The sequence below is a fragment of the Salvelinus sp. IW2-2015 genome, unplaced genomic scaffold (assembly GCF_002910315.2).
Source record: "Salvelinus sp. IW2-2015 unplaced genomic scaffold, ASM291031v2 Un_scaffold4367, whole genome shotgun sequence".
NCBI classification, from domain to species: Eukaryota; Metazoa; Chordata; class Actinopteri; order Salmoniformes; family Salmonidae; genus Salvelinus; species Salvelinus sp. IW2-2015.
The window spans coordinates 25383-41420 of NW_019945637.1; the positions used below are offsets into that span (position 1 = coordinate 25383).

At 39.8% G+C, this 16038-nt stretch overlaps 1 long non-coding RNA gene across 1 annotated transcript; it reads right to left on the reverse strand.

Annotated features, from left to right (window-relative positions):
• Positions 1-12106: 12106 nt before the first annotated feature.
• LOC112077190 (uncharacterized) lies at positions 12107-15749 on the reverse strand. The gene is made up of 2 exons (XR_002895360.2): positions 15240-15749; positions 12107-14936 (listed from the first exon to the last, which is right to left on the reverse strand). It is a non-coding gene; the product is annotated as an uncharacterized lncRNA (long non-coding RNA).
• Between the last annotated feature and the right edge of the window lie 289 nt (positions 15750-16038).

Genomic DNA, 16038 nt, shown 5'->3' on the forward strand with positions numbered 1-16038 from the left:
TTTCTCTCTCTCTCTCTCTCTCTTCCTCTCTCTCTCTCTCCTTCTCTCTCCTCTCTCTCTCTCTCTTCTCCTCTCTCTCTCTCTCTCTCTCTCCCTCTCCTCTCTCGCTCTCTCTCTCTCTCTCTCTCTCCTCTCTCTTCTCTCTCTTCTCTCTCTCTCTCTCTCTCTCTCTCTCCCTCCCCCCCTCTTACTCTCCCTCACTACCCGCTCTCTACCCTCTCTCACTCCCCTCTCTCTACTCCCCATCACTCCCCTCTCTCTACTCTCTCTCACTCCCCTCTCTTCTACCTCCTCTCTCCACGTCCTTATCACCCCTCTCTCTACCCCCTCTTTCTCTACCTCTCTCTCTACCCTCTCTCTCTTACCACCTCTCTCTACCAACACTCCCTCTCTCTACGCCCCTCTCTCTACGCCCACTCTCTCTACTCTCTCTCACCTCCATCTCTCTTGTGTGGTTCCTGACACATTCACATTTCACCGAGGCTCTCTGCATTCAGCTTTAATTGAATCATGTATCACACAGAAGCCAGTAGGGTTATTATTTACTAGTGGAGAGCGCTGGGGGTAAATGAGGTTTGGCTCAATTTTGCGGTTGTGTCCAAAATGGCACCCTATTCCCTATGTATTGGACCCCTTTTGACCAGAGTCTTATGGTCCGTTTGGGACACAGCCTGGCTGCGGCGCCGTGGCAGAAATCTGGCGGAGGTGCCAACCAGTCAGTCAGTCAGTTGCTTCTTTTGGCTGCGGTGTGGTTGGTACTCACCTAGGATGATACATCTAATAACAGGTCATTTGTTCCATTTGAAAACGAGCTGTCATTCTGACATGACGACAAGACCTTTTCTCTCTCTCTCTCTCTCTCTCTCTCTCTCTCTCTCTCTCTCTCTCTCTCTCGCTCTCGCTCGCTCTCGCTCTCGCTCTCGCTCTCTCTCCCTCGTTCTTTTCTCTCACTCTGACACACTCCCAGTCAAAAGGAGCATGTATTATGTTCAATCAATCAATGTTCAGTGATTAGACTCTCTCCTCTCTGAAGTGCTTCCTGGATGGCCTCTCACAGCAAGAGTCAAAACATTACCTCATAATTGCCGATCAGGCATCATAACAAGCAGGGCTTCCCCACCGACACCACTTTAGGTGTGTCCCAAACGGCACCCCCTATTCCCTATTTAAAGCTATGGGCCCTGGTCAAAAGAAGTGCTCTATAAAGGGAATAGAGAGTCATTTGTGACMCAGCCCGCGAGTCAAACAGAAMAGGCCCCCCGACCAACCAACMCAGGCAGGACATTGATGGATACTGGAGATTCATATTATATATTGCCATATCCAATTAGACACAGCACATAAACCYGCAGATGTATTGCCCTGTTTCATAATGTCAAACCGCATGGCATTCAGATATCATATAAAAGACACGATATGAAATGCATTTTAATATTTTCTCTCCCTGTTCTATCTTCTTCTTTGGGCATGTCGTTGCAAATGATAACATCCTAAGGGGTTCATTATGGATTTGACACGCCAATAACCAGATTATAATTCAGTTGCTGCTGCAGTATATTCCTGTTGGACCTCCAGCCCACTGAAAATAAATGGCACAGACTCAGTTGATGAATTAATTAGAGCCAGTACAGTACAGTACAGTACAGTACATACTGACTAACTAGCGCCAGTACAGTACAGTACAGTACAGTACATACTGACTAACTAGAGCAGTACAGTACAGTACAGTACAGTACAGTACAGTACAGTACAGTACAGTACAGTACATACTGACTAACTAGCAGTACAGTACAGTACAGTATACAGTACAGTACATACTGACTAACTAGAGCAGTACAGTACAGTACAGTACAGTACAGTACAGTACAGTACACGTACATACTGACTAACTAGAGCAGTACAGTACAGTACAGTACAGTAGTACAGTAGTGTACAGTAGCATACCTGACTACAGTGAGCAGTAGCAAGTACAGTACAGTACATACGGACTAACTAGAACAGCAGTACAGTCAGTACAGTACAGTACATACTAGACTAATGCTAGAGCAGTAGCAAGTACAGTACAGTACATGCTAACTAGAGCAGTACAGTACAGTACAGTACATACTGACTAACTAGAGCAGTACAGTACAGTACAGTACATACTGACTACCTAGAGCAGTACAGTACAGTACAGTACAGTACAGTACATACTGACTAACTAAGAGCAGTACAGTACAGTACAGTACAGTACAGTACAGCACAGTACATACTGACTAACTAGAGCAGTACAGTACAGTACAGTACATACTGACTACTAGAGCGTACAGTACAGTACAGTACAGTACATACTGACTAACTAGAGCAGTACAAGTACAGTACAGTACAGTACAGTACAGCACAGTACATACTGACTACTAGAGCAGTACAGTACAGTACAGTACATACTGACTACTAGAGCGGTACAGTACAGTACAGTACAGTACATACTGACTAACTAGAGCAGTACAGTACAGTAAGACAGTACAGTACAGTACATACTGACTAACTAGAGGCAGTACAGTACAGTACAGTACATACTGACTAACTAGAGCGGTACACTACAGTACAGTACAGCAATACATACTGACTAACTAGAGCAGTACAGTACAGTACAGTACAGTACAGTACAGTACAGCACAGTACATACTGACTAACTAGAGCAGTACAGTACAGTACAGTACATACTGAATAATGAAATATATGGATGGTATATATACAATACATGATGCTTTGGTTTGCATTACGAACAGAATGCAGAAAATGTCCACTGACCTGTCATTCATATGTCTCTGACCTGTATCTGTGTTGTCACATAGAGACCTGTCATTCATATGTCTCTGACCTGTATCTGTGTTGTCACATAGATGACCTGTCATTCATATGTCTCTGACCCGTATCTGTGTTGTCACATAGATGACTGTCATTCATATTCTCTGACCCTGTGTCTGTGTTGTCACATAGATGACCTGTCATTCATATGGCTCTGACCCTGTGTCTGTGTTGTCACATAGATGACTGTCATTCATATGTCTCTGACCCTGTGTCTGTGTTGTCACATAGATGACCTGTCATTCATATGGCTCTGACCCTGTGTCTGTGTTGTCACATAGATGACTCTGCTTCATATGGCTCTGACCCTGTTCTGTGTTGTCACATAGATGACCTGTCATTCATATGGCTCTGACCCTGTGTCTGTGTTGTCACATAGATGACCTGTCATTCATATGGCTCTGACCCTGTGTCTGTGTTGCACATAGTGACCTGTCATTCATATGTCTCTGACCCTGGTCTGTGTTGTCACATAGATGACCTGTCATTCGTATGTCTCTGACCCTGTGTCTTGTGTCACATAGATGACCTGTCATTCATATGTCTCTGACCCTGTGTCTGTGTTGTCACATAGATGACCTGTCATTCATATGGCTCTGACCCTGTGTCTGTGTTGTCACATAGATGACCTGTCATTCATATGTCTCTGACCCTGTGTCTGTGTTGTCACATAGATGACCTGTCATTCATATGCTCTGACCCTGTGTCTGTTTGTCACATAGATGCATATATTGCAAGTTTTGAGGAAAAAATCGATTGAATTAGCAACATGGACCAACGGTGATGAGGAGAGCTCTTAATACGCTTCCAACTTTTCTACTGTCTGTTCTGCTGACTCCGTAGAAATCAGAATTACATTTTGTGTAAGTTCCAAATGGCTCCCTGTTCACTATATAGTGCTGTACTTTTGACCAGACTCCAGAGCCCTACATAGAGCATAGGTTGTCATTTGGGACACAGCCCTAGTGTGATTTGTAAAGTGAGCTAAAAGGCAGAATGGATAATTAGATTTTTGTACAAATGAATTAAACATCGTAGCTAGCTGCCAGTCGGCCCATTATGAATACAGGAACTGTAAATCATCATTTCAACACGTTGCATTATGTTATTACTCCTGATTATACTACGGGTCCTATTCCTTATATAGTGCACTACTTTTGACCTGGGCATTAGAGATCTGGTCAAAAGTAGTGCACCATGTAGGGAATAGGGTATAATTTAGGACTCAGCCTATTTTTGCTTGTTTAGAATTGGATTATTTGTCAAATCTTTAGTATTTTTATTTATTACATTTTTTATTTAACTTTTATTTAACTAGGAAAGTCAGTTAAGAACAAATTCTTATTTTACAATGACGGCCTACCAAAAAGCAAAAGACATCCTACGGGACGGGGTCCTGGGATTAAAAAATAAATTAAATAATTAAAGAAAACATATAAATATAGGACAAAACACACATCACCACAAGGACAACAACACACAAAGAGAGACCTAAGACAACAACATAGCAAGGCAGCAACACATGACAACACAGCATGGTAGCAACAAACATGACAACAACATGGTAGCAACACAACATGGTAGCACACAAACATGGTACAAACATTATTGTTATTTGAAACATTTAAGACTTTTTTTTTTACTGGAGCAAAGTTCAACCACATAAAAACACGTATTTACATACCTTGTAAGCAAATATTTTATCACAAAACAAATGCTTATTTTTGTAATTTGTTTTAACTATCCATTTAACTATTGTCATTATCAGTAAAAATGGTGGGATAGTAAAATATATAGATACATAGATAGTCTCTGCATCATTAGATCTRCCCCTGTATCTTCTCCTCAGTCTTATTGTTCTGAGGAGCAGAGACAGTGACAGGTGCTTTTCTCTAATGCCATGCTGGTGAGAACCAATCAGATCGCCCCATCTCTGTTCTGTTTTTTTTTCTATGGGATGTTGTTGTCATCTGGCAAGCTGAAGGAAGTAAAAATTAGGTTTGATTGACAGCTGCATCCAGGTTCACACTTTATTGGTTTCTGCAGTGAAACAAAGAAAGAGCCAGATATGCCAATTTAGACAGGGGAGTGACAAAAAAAGTTTCCATCTAAATGGAATAATTTTACTACTGGGAATTCTCCGTTGGGGGAAAGGAAGGAGTCAAGTGATTTTTTTTCTCCCCTCTCCTTTAACAAGAAGCTGTGAATGACAAACATCTAGGACAGTTAGAGGCTGACAGAACATCAGATTTGGATGCTTCACAGAGACCCATGAGAGAAACAACCGCTAGGCAGAGGGAGAGAGAAAGAGATAAATTGAATTACAATGGAAAGGGAAAAGTGGCTCCTTTAGGACTGTGTCTGAGTGAGGGAGAAGAGTGAGGGAGAGAGAGTGAGGGAGAGAGAGAGAAACTGAATTACAATGGAAAAGGAAAAGTGGCTCCTTTAGGACTGTGTCTGAGTGAGGGAACAAGAGTGAGGGAGAAAGAGTGAGGGAGAGAGAGTGAGGGAGAGAGAGAGTGCACTGTGCATTAGCCAACTATTCAACTCTTAGCCTGAATATATATGTTTAAAAGCGCGAGAGAGAAATCTGATTTTGCATTTGAAAAAAGACTTGCTAAAGTGCTAGAATTCATCACTTTGACATGTCCCTCTGTTAACCCTGTGTCCCTTCTAGGAAGACTTTAATTAACACTCTTAACCCCTACATTTCTCCATCATTGTAAAGCCCTAGGTATTTTTTTTTGCTTTGACAAAGTCATTTCTGAAGATTATACTTTGTTTAATGTGATTTGTGATTTATTTACGTCTGTCCCTCATTTTAAAGTCTATCCTGTTACGTGAACTGAACTCTCATTTTAAAGTCTATCCTGTTACGTGAACTGAACTCTCATTTTAAAGTCTATCCTGTTACGTGAACTGAACTCTGCATTTTAAGTCTATCCTGTTACGTGAACTGAACTCTCATTTTAAAGTCTATCCTGTACGTGAACCTGAACTCTCATTTTAAAGTCTATCCTGTTACGTGAACTGAACCTCATTCTATCTTTACTGAAGTCTATAGTCCTGTTACGTGAATGAACTCATCATTTTAAAGTCTATCCTGTTACGTGAACTGAATCTCATTTTAAGTCTATCCTGTTTACGTGAACTGAACTCTCATTGTTAAAGTCTATCCTGTTACTTGAACTGAATCTCATTTTAAGTTATCTGTTACGTGAACTGAACTCTCATTTTAAAAGTCTATCCTGTTACGTGAACTGAACTCTCATTTTAAAGTCTATCCTGTTACGTGAACTGAACTCTCATTTTAAGTTATCCTGTTACGTTGAACTGAACTCTCATTTAAAGTCTATCCTGTTACGTGAACTGAACTCTCATTTTAAGTCTATCCTGTTACGTGAACTGAATCTCATTTTAAAGTCTATCCTGTTACGTGAACTGAACTCTCATTTAAAGTCTATCCTGTTACGTGAACTGAACTCTCTCATTTTAAGTCTATCCTGTTCCGTGAACTGAACTCCATTTAAAGCTATCCTGTACGTGAACTGAACTCTCATTTTAAAGTCTAATCCTGTTAACGTGAACTGAACTCTCATTTTAAAGTCTATCCTGTTACGTGAACTGAACTCCTCATTTTCAAAGTCTATCCTGTTACGTGAACTGAACTCTCATTTTAAAAGTTCTAATCCTGTTACGTGAACTGAACTCTCATTTTAAAGTCCTATCCTGTTACGTGAACTGAACTCTATTTTAAAGTTCTATCCTGTTACGTGAACTGAACTCTCATTTTTAAAGTCTATCCTGTTACGTGAACTGAACTCTCATTTTAAAGTCTATCCTGTTACCGTGAACTCGAACTCTCATTTTAAAGTCTATCCTGTTAGTGAACTGAACTCTCATTTTTAAGTCTATCCTGTTACGTGGAACTGAACTCTCATTTAAAGTTATTCCTGTTACGTGAACTGAACTCTCATTTTAAAGTCTATCCTGTTACGTGAACTGAACTCTCATTTTAAAGTCTATCCTGTTACGTGAACTGAACCTCCATTTTAAGTCTATCCTGTTACGTGAACTGAACTCTCATTTTAAAAGTCTATCCTGTTACGTGAAACTGAACTCATCATTTTAAAGTCTATCCTGTTACGTGAACTGAACTCTCATTTTAAAGTCTATCCTGTTTACGTGAACTGAACTCTCATTTTGTAAAAGTCTATTCCTGTTACGTGAACTGAACTCTCATTTTAAAGTCTATCCTGTTACGTGAACTGAACTCTCATTTTAATATGCTGAAACTAGACATTTTTCAATATGTTTTTTAAAAGAAACATTGAACATCTATTAGTCAACCATAGTGTAAAAGTAAGGTGAGCTAGTTCCCTCTTTTTTAAAAAAGTAAAACCCGGTCGAGCAAAAAACATCAACCTCTGACCAGATAACTGTGTCACCAGATAGAACTGATAGTCCACAGTAGACGATAGTTCACAGATAGACTGATAGTCACAGATAGACTGTAGATCACTGACATAGATACGACTGATTAGTCACACATAGAAGACTGTAGTCACAGATAGACTGATAGCCACGATAGACTGATACTCATAGATGACTGATAGTCACAGATAGACTGATACGTCACAGATAGACTGATAGCTCACGATTAGACAAGGCTAGAAATGGTTGAACAAAAAAACAAACAATCGCAGTCAATTGCCACTCCATGTTGCACACAACAAGTATCCATCCCCTGTCAGAGGGGAGTTATGGCTGATTTAAGATGAAATTGGTAAGTACTTCAGTAGATACGAAGTGTGTCATCATGGAGTCACTACAGGAGGTATTACTGTATGTGATAAGAGTGTCATCATGGAGTACACTAACAGGAGGTAATGATAGATAAGTGTGTCATCATGGAGTCATTACAGGAGGTATGATAAGAAGTGGTCATCATGGAGTCACTACAGGGGTATGTAAGAAGTTCATATGGAGTCACTCAGGAGTATAATGTATGTGATAAGAAGTGTGTCATCATGAGAGTCACTACAGGAGGTTATGATAAGAAGTGTCATCATGGAGTACTACAGGAGGTATAACTGTAATGTGATAAGAAGTGTGTCATCATGGAGTCACTACAGGAGGTATGATAAGAAGTTGTGTCATATGGAGTCCTAAGGAGGTATAACTGTATGTGTAAGAAGTGTGTCATCATGGAGTCACACAGGAGGTATAACTGTATGTGATAAGAAGTGTGTCATCATGGAGTCACTACAGAAGGTATGATATGAAGGTGTTATCATGGAGTCACACAGGAGTAAACTGTATGTGTAAGAAGTGTTTCATCATGGTGTCACTACAGGGGTATAACTGTTGTGATAAGAAGTGTGTCATCATGGAGTCACTACAGGAGGTATAACTGTATGTGATAAGAAGTGTGTCATCATGGAGTCACTACAGGAGGTATAACTGTATGTGATAAGAAGTGTTTATCATGGAGCACTAAGGAGGTATAACTGTATGTGATAAGAGTGTGTCATCATGGTGCTACTACAGGAGGTTAACTGTATGTTGATAAGAAGTGGTGTCAGTCATGGAGTCACCACAGGAGGTATGATAAGAAGTGTGTCATCAATGGGAGTCACTACAGGAGGTATAATGTATGTGATTAAGAACGTGTTTCATCATGGAGTCACTACAGGGGTATAACTGTATGTGTTAAGAAGTGTGTCATCATGGAGTCAACTATCAGGAGGTATGATAAGAAGTTTGTGTCATCATGGAGTCACTACAGGAGTATAACTGTATGTGATAAGAAAGTGTTTCATCATGGAGTCACTACAGGAGGTATATAGCAGTGTGTCATCATGGAATAATAATTTATTCAATTCCAATGATGATATTAAAATGTAGGCTTGACGCAAATCACAATCAGCAGTTTTCTCTTGCCACATCGATTGAGGAGGGACTTGGGTAGATGGTGGCTCATCATATCATGGTGTATTCTCTCAGAGAGCTAATATCAAATTACCATGGTGTATTCTCTCAGAGAAAGCTATATCACATTTACATGGTGTATTCTCTCGAGAAGCTAATATCAATTACCATGGTGTATTCTCTCAGAGAAGCTTAATATCATATTACATGGTGTATTCTCTCGAGAGGCTAATATCATATTCCATGGTGTATTCTCTCAGAGAGGCTATATCTATACCATGGTGTATTCTCTCTGAGAGCTAATATCATATTACCATGGTGTATTCTCTTAGAGAAGCTAATATCACATTACATGGTGTATTCTTCTGAGAAGCTATATCTATTACCATGGTGTATTCTTCAGAGAAGCTAATATCTATTACCAGGTGTGTATCTCTTAGAGAGGCTAATATCGATATTACCCATGGTGTATTCTCTCAGAGAAGCTAATATCGTATTACCATGGTGTATTCTCTTAGAGAGGCTATATCCTATTATCATGGTGTATTCTCTCAGAGAGGCTAATATCACATTTACCATGGTGTATTCTCTCAGAGAGGCTAATATCATATTACCATGGTGTATTCTCTCAGAGAGGCTAATATACATTACCATGGTGTATTCTCTCAGAGAGGCTATATTACATTTACCATGGTGTATTCTCTCGAGAGGCTAATATCACATTACCATGGTGTATTCTCTAAGAGAGGCTAATATCATTTACCATGGTGTATTCTCTCAGAGAGGCTAATATCGTATTACCATGGTGTATTCTCTCAAGAAGCTAATATCACATTACCATGGTGTATTCTCTCAGAGAGGCTAATATCGTATTACCATGGTGTATTCTCTCAAGAGAAGCATAAAAGCCCAGTCATATTCCTGAAGGTACAGTATGTAAACATATCGTACTGACTTCCTACTATCCATGTACACCACTGAATTCCTTAATCAATGGTAGCCTAAAATGCAAATCAGTACATTTCTATTCATTCAATTATGATGTAAATAAATCCTCCTGAATGGAATAAAGTGGTGGGATGAAGGAGGGATTAAGGAGAGAGAGAAAGAGTAAAATGGCCCCTAAGAGGGATTTCCAGCATTAAGGCACTCTCTCTCTCTCTCTCTCTCTCTCTCTCTCTCTCTCTCTCTCTCTCCTCTCTCTCTCTCTCTCTCTCTCTCTCTCTCTCTGCTCTCTCTCTCTTTCTCTCTTTCTCTCTCTCTCTGTCTCCCCTTTCTCTCTCTCTCTCTCTCTTCTCTCTCTGTCTCTCTCTCTCTCTCTCTCCTCCTTCTCTCTCTCTCTCTCTCTCTCTCTCTCTCTCTCTCTTCTCTGTAAACTTAACACTAATTGGAATTCAGCGACATTGGTTAGAATAATAATTCGTGCTTTACAAAGCCATAGTGAGGTTAAACATTTTATGTGTTTCAAGTGATCCTCATCGTGAAGGAAACATTTAGAAGGCATTCTTCTAACTGCAGCCCTCCCTCCCAATGTACAATATGGTCTTATCCCCCTTCTCAAAGTAAATACATCTATCTGAAAATGTTACAAATCCATGTTCTGTGAATTCAGTAGAGACATAGTATAGGAGTATATTATGAAAAAAAATATGACTTTGTTAAATCTGTGGTGATAGATTCAGTAAATGATTCCATTTTATTTAGTCAGCTTAGATAACTCTTAAATGTAACTAAATGTAATCGAAAATGTAATCTCGGTGATTTCCCCCAAAGTCATTATTTATCATGAGAGGTCCATAAACAATATCTAGTTGTGDTTCATACTCCAAGAAAGGTTCAGATCTTACCTTTCTGGTAAAAATAGTTATAATTTGCAGAGGTGTTGTCACTTTGAGGACACAAGCTCAAGCACACAGGACAAATATGGTACAAATATGAAAACAGGAAGTACTTGATGATGTATTTCCTATTCAACAAAACTGTATGAAWKKYGSRTMYAAWTWKRTWWWWTTTTTTCTGAATATAGTYTAATCAATTTATYAAATGACTGACTATAATATTTCACCCTAAATATACATATTTGTATATTTAGTGTTWGAWRWTTTTTTGCATATTTTTWWAAAGTKTKTTTTGATCAAAACATCTACCCCCATCGCTGTGAATGTCTCACAGAGCTCTKGCATGGRTTCCTGAACTTGTTAGGAACTCACCTTTTATCTCAGCATCTCAAAACTACTACAGAAAGTAGTTTTTGTTTAAAATCAATTAATTATTTTAGATTACCGGCTATAAATCAATCTCTGAATGTGCTACAGCGGGGAAACCATTCTCTCCTGCTACGTTATGATATAAGGATTGTTAGTGGCTGTGACGCAGGATTCAGCCAGGAGTTGATGGACAGTCGGTAGAGCGAATGAAATGGTAGGAAGGACATCCCGGCATCAAGTGGTGTCAGATTTCACATCCTGCTCCACACAGGCAGAGGAGACATAATGCAGGCAACCGCTCAATGCCATTTCCATCTACGGTGTCCACAGACCCATTTAGACCTGAACATGTCATTCGGAACCGGTACCAGAACATGCAGGTTCCCAAAACAGGGGACGTTACATCTAAGAGGTTTTAAAGTAGACAGTCAGACTGTAGCTAGTCAACTAGCTTTTATGTTTTTAACTACTGTAGATAATGGACTTCACAGAGTCCTCAATCTGAGTTGACATACCAAATATATTTCTAATGTGTACCATTTTTTGGGGGGACAGAATTGGCACAATGATTAAGGCCATGTGACTTGTAGTTCTATAGATCATCAGAATCCTAGTTAGTTCTCTGACACTTGGCATGTACACTGAGGGAGAGACCTCTACTGTACTCTACCTCTATTCCGCTCCCTCCGCTCCGCTCTGCTCTGCTCTGCTCTGCTCTAGTTGCACAATACTAATAGTCAACCACAACCTGCATGTATGATTGCTGGGGGAAATATAGAGCAGTTTGTTTCATGTCCCAAGTGTAATATAACTGTGAGTTGTTTCTTTTCTGAGGAGCAGAGTTTAGATGCAATCCTAGATAGCAGTTATGTCCTACTGTGTTGGTCTCATTGAGAGTTAACACGAGATATAAGCCGGTGTCTCTCTTTCTACTTTCTCAGTGTGCGTGTGTGTGTGTGCGTGCGTGTGTGTGTGTGTGTGTGTGTGTGTGTGTGTGTGTGGTGCGTGCGTGCCGTGCGTGCGTGCGTGCGTGCGTGCGGCGTGCGTGCGTGCGTGCGTGCGTGCGTGCGTGCGTGCGTGCGTGTCCATGACAAGAAAAGTAGTACCATGCTCTACCATGACTTAGAAGAGTTTAGACACTTTATTATTGAACTGTACCAGTGAGACTCCAGTGGATGAGAGGCATAATACGGATGATCAGAGATGTACATATTATTTGACTGTATTTACAGAGTGAAAGTCAGTGTTTTCACATTATACACAAATTATTCTACAAATAAATCAACAGTTTGTAAATAACATAACATTAAATAAATTCAATCACCTTCCTATGGGTTTTACAGCTAAATATGCATAATAATGACGACCTTCTCTGCTCTGCATAGAATTGATACATGTACTTTCATATTGGACAATTTGTGTGTTTTTTCCCCCTATAATACTGCTCTCACAATGCAGACGTATGCAGGCTGTAGATAGAAAAACAAGAACTAAAGTCTTTGGCAAATGTGGTAAAAATACATTCACTTGACAGTTAAACGATGTAAGGTAATGTTCGATCACGTTCTTCCAGCCAGGTCGGTGTTACTGGTGTGATTTCAAGACAAACCAACTGGATAAGTCACACGATGTCTTACGACAAAACAAAAAACAAACAAATATAGGAAGTTGAAACCTTGACGAAGAAAGAAAAAAACCTGCATATGATTAAGGCATTAACTGAAATCTTTGCCTTCGCTTTCGGTTGAAACTTTTGTCGACACGTCATTATGTGATGACGGCCACATCAGAATTAACTTACTATACTAAACTATACTATGTCCGCGTATCAAATGGCACCCTATTCCCTACGTAGCGCACTACTTCTGGTCAAAAGTAGTGCACTATAAAGGGAATAGGGTGCCATTCAGGATGCAAGCAATAACCATCATACTTGACTATTAATGATTAAATTAGTTTAGTCACAGAAAATAGGTTAATTGATRAAATGTTATACTATATCTTAATGCCAAAGACTTGGGTTCAAACTTAAAACGTTAGCTAGCTAACTTCACGGGTTGAGTATGTGTGGATAGTAAGCGTACTACGTAAGGTAGAGACAAACTGGGTGAATTGCAGTAGTGTTACTGAATCGTCTCCAGACATAATGCTACTGGGAAGTGAATGAAATGGTCAACAGAACTCCATAATGCTATTGGGAAGTGAATGAATGGTCAACAGAACTCCATAATGCTACTGGGAAGTGAATGAAATGGTCAACAGGACTCCATAATGCTACTGGAAGTGAATGAAAGGTCAACAGACTCCATAATGCTACTGGGAAGTGAATGAAATGGTCAACAGGACTCCATAATGCTACTGGGAAGTGAATGAAATGGTCAACAGGACTCCATAATGCTACTGGGAAGTGAATGAAATGGTCAACAGAACTCCATAATGCTACTGGGAAGTGGTGAATGAAATGGTCAACAGGACTCCATAATGCTACTGGGAAGTGAATGAAATGGTCAACAGGAAGCAGGAAGCAGCGACTTCTGAAGTGCCTTTTCCAGACCAAAAGGTTATGATGAAGTTATGGTTCTACGTTTCTTCTTCCTTTGAACGGTTCTTCAAAGATAATAATATACTGTAAAACAAGACAAATAGGCATCCGGGTTCAAACGCCTGCATAATAACGCTCCCAGTGTGTCCAACCTCCAGGTCAAAGTCTGCATAATAACGCTCCCAGTGTGTCAAAACTCAAAAATAGTGCAAAATTAAAAACAAATACAAAATAGATTCTGCCTGATTATTTCTAGTATCCTGACAAATAAAAATGACAACAACAGAAAGTCAAGCATAATATCTGCAATTAATTATTGATGTCAATAACAATTATAAAAACAAAATAAAAAAATCTTTAAGAATATATTTACTAGTTTTTTTTTGTTTTTTTAAATCTTGTAAATGAAAAGACCACGGTATGTCACGATGTCCTTCTCATTTATTAATTCTGCCTTTTCTTTTTTCTTTTCTTTTAACCCCTGTCTGATTGTGTATCACAGAGAACACCGCCTTATAATCTGCTCCTGGCATCATCATTAAAAGAAGCAACTGATTCATTTAATCATGCTGAACGTTTGGTTGGTTACAAAATGACGGTACGTTTGTTTTGTAACAGAGGAGTAGAACCAAGCTGCGGCAGCCTTAGTCGCATCGACGCCAATGTCTTTAGCATGGATCTCATTGCACTGCCCTTTGAGTAGAAGGTTCAGACCGATGCAGAAGGAAGAGAACARCAGCCTGCTACTATACTGTACTGGACTCTCAGCTCAGGACGGGTTCCTCCGTCAGCCGACAGATCAGTCAAGTGAAGTTTTCATCCACGAAGGAGGAAAAACAAACGGAGGACCGTTACAAAAAAGGAAAAGATACAAATTCCTCCTTGTCATTTTCAAAACGTTTAGTTTTTCTTATTATTATTTTTTTAAACCTCAGTAACCTCAGTAGTATCACGTATATATAGTCTTTCAAAGTCTCTAGTGGTAATGTACAGTCACACAGATCAGAATGAAGAATTTTACATTTTTCACTACTTTGAAGGTATCCAAATTCATGGTTGATGGGAAGTTGTCCCGAACGATCAGGTATTTTTCTGTTGTGTGTAGTAGTGTGGTATCCAGGAGGACAGTTCTTCTTCTGTTGTGTGTAGTAGTGTGGTATCCAGGAGGACAGTTCTTCTTCTGTTGTGTGTAGTAGTGTAGTATACAGGAAATGGAGCTGCCTGTTAGCTGTCTTAACGGTATCCCCTCATGCCCTCTGTTCACACCGGGGCAACATGGACGCTGCCGAAGCCGTGGTTGTAGTCGTGGTGTAGGTGGTGGTGGTGGTTGATTTGGTTTCCGTGGTAACTAGTGGCGGTCATATGCCGTGGCAGCAGTAGGTGGTCCGGAACCTCTGGATGTGGCACTATAAGCACATATAATAAGGGAACCTGGAAGGTTAACAGAAGAAATGGACGCTTGGAAACAACATCCACCATAACCCACGAAAAAACACTGTAATTACGTCTCCTGTTGTCTTCTCAATAACTGATATCCTAACGGTTGTATCCGTTAGCTGTCGTATTTCATTATAACGGCCAAGTCTAAGACAATAAAAAAGGATTCTAATGCATTATTATTATTATTTTTTTATAATTTAAGGGATATGTTAAAAAATCTAAAATAAGACTCTAGTTGTTGTGATAAGACTCCAGTCAGTCAAACTCACTTAGTAACGCCGGGTTGCTGAACCGCCTGCCTCGTTGTAGGTTGTGTACTGTGGACTGACGTAAGGGTTTCCTGTAAACTCACTCCCTGTAAAAACAAAACAAAACAATTAGCATTTTTAAAGTCCCATTCCATTATCTTGTCAAACTCTTTCACTTGCTAGCCATTTCCGTCATACATTGCATACGGGGTAATTTAATAGTCATTTATGTGAGACGAGTCAACCAAGTTATTTAGTTCTTATTATATCTCTCCATTTCATTTTAATGATGAAAGACTGAACAATCTGAAAGATCTGACAGTTGTGGTCTTCCACACCTGCTGTCATAGTATCTACTGTCCTGTACCTCTTAACACCTGCTGTCATAGTATCTACTGTCCTGTACCTCTTAACACCTGCTGTCATAGTATCTACTGTCCTGTACCTCTTAACACCTGCTGTCATAGTATATACTCTCCTGTACCTCTAAACACCTGCTGTCATAGTATCTACTGTCCTGTACTCTTAACACCTGCTGTCATAGTATCTACTGTCCTGTACTCTTAACACTGCTGTATAGTATCTACTGTCCTGTACCTTTAACACCTGCTGTCATAGTATCTACTGTCCTGTACTTCTTAACACCTGCTGTCATAGTACCTACTGTCCTGTACCTCTTAACACCTGCTGTCATAGTATCTACTGTCCTGTACCTCTTAACTCCTGCTGTCATAGTACCTACTGTCCTGTACCTCTTAACACCTGCTGTCATAGTATCTACTGTCCTGTACCTCTTAACACCCGCTGTCATAGTATCTAC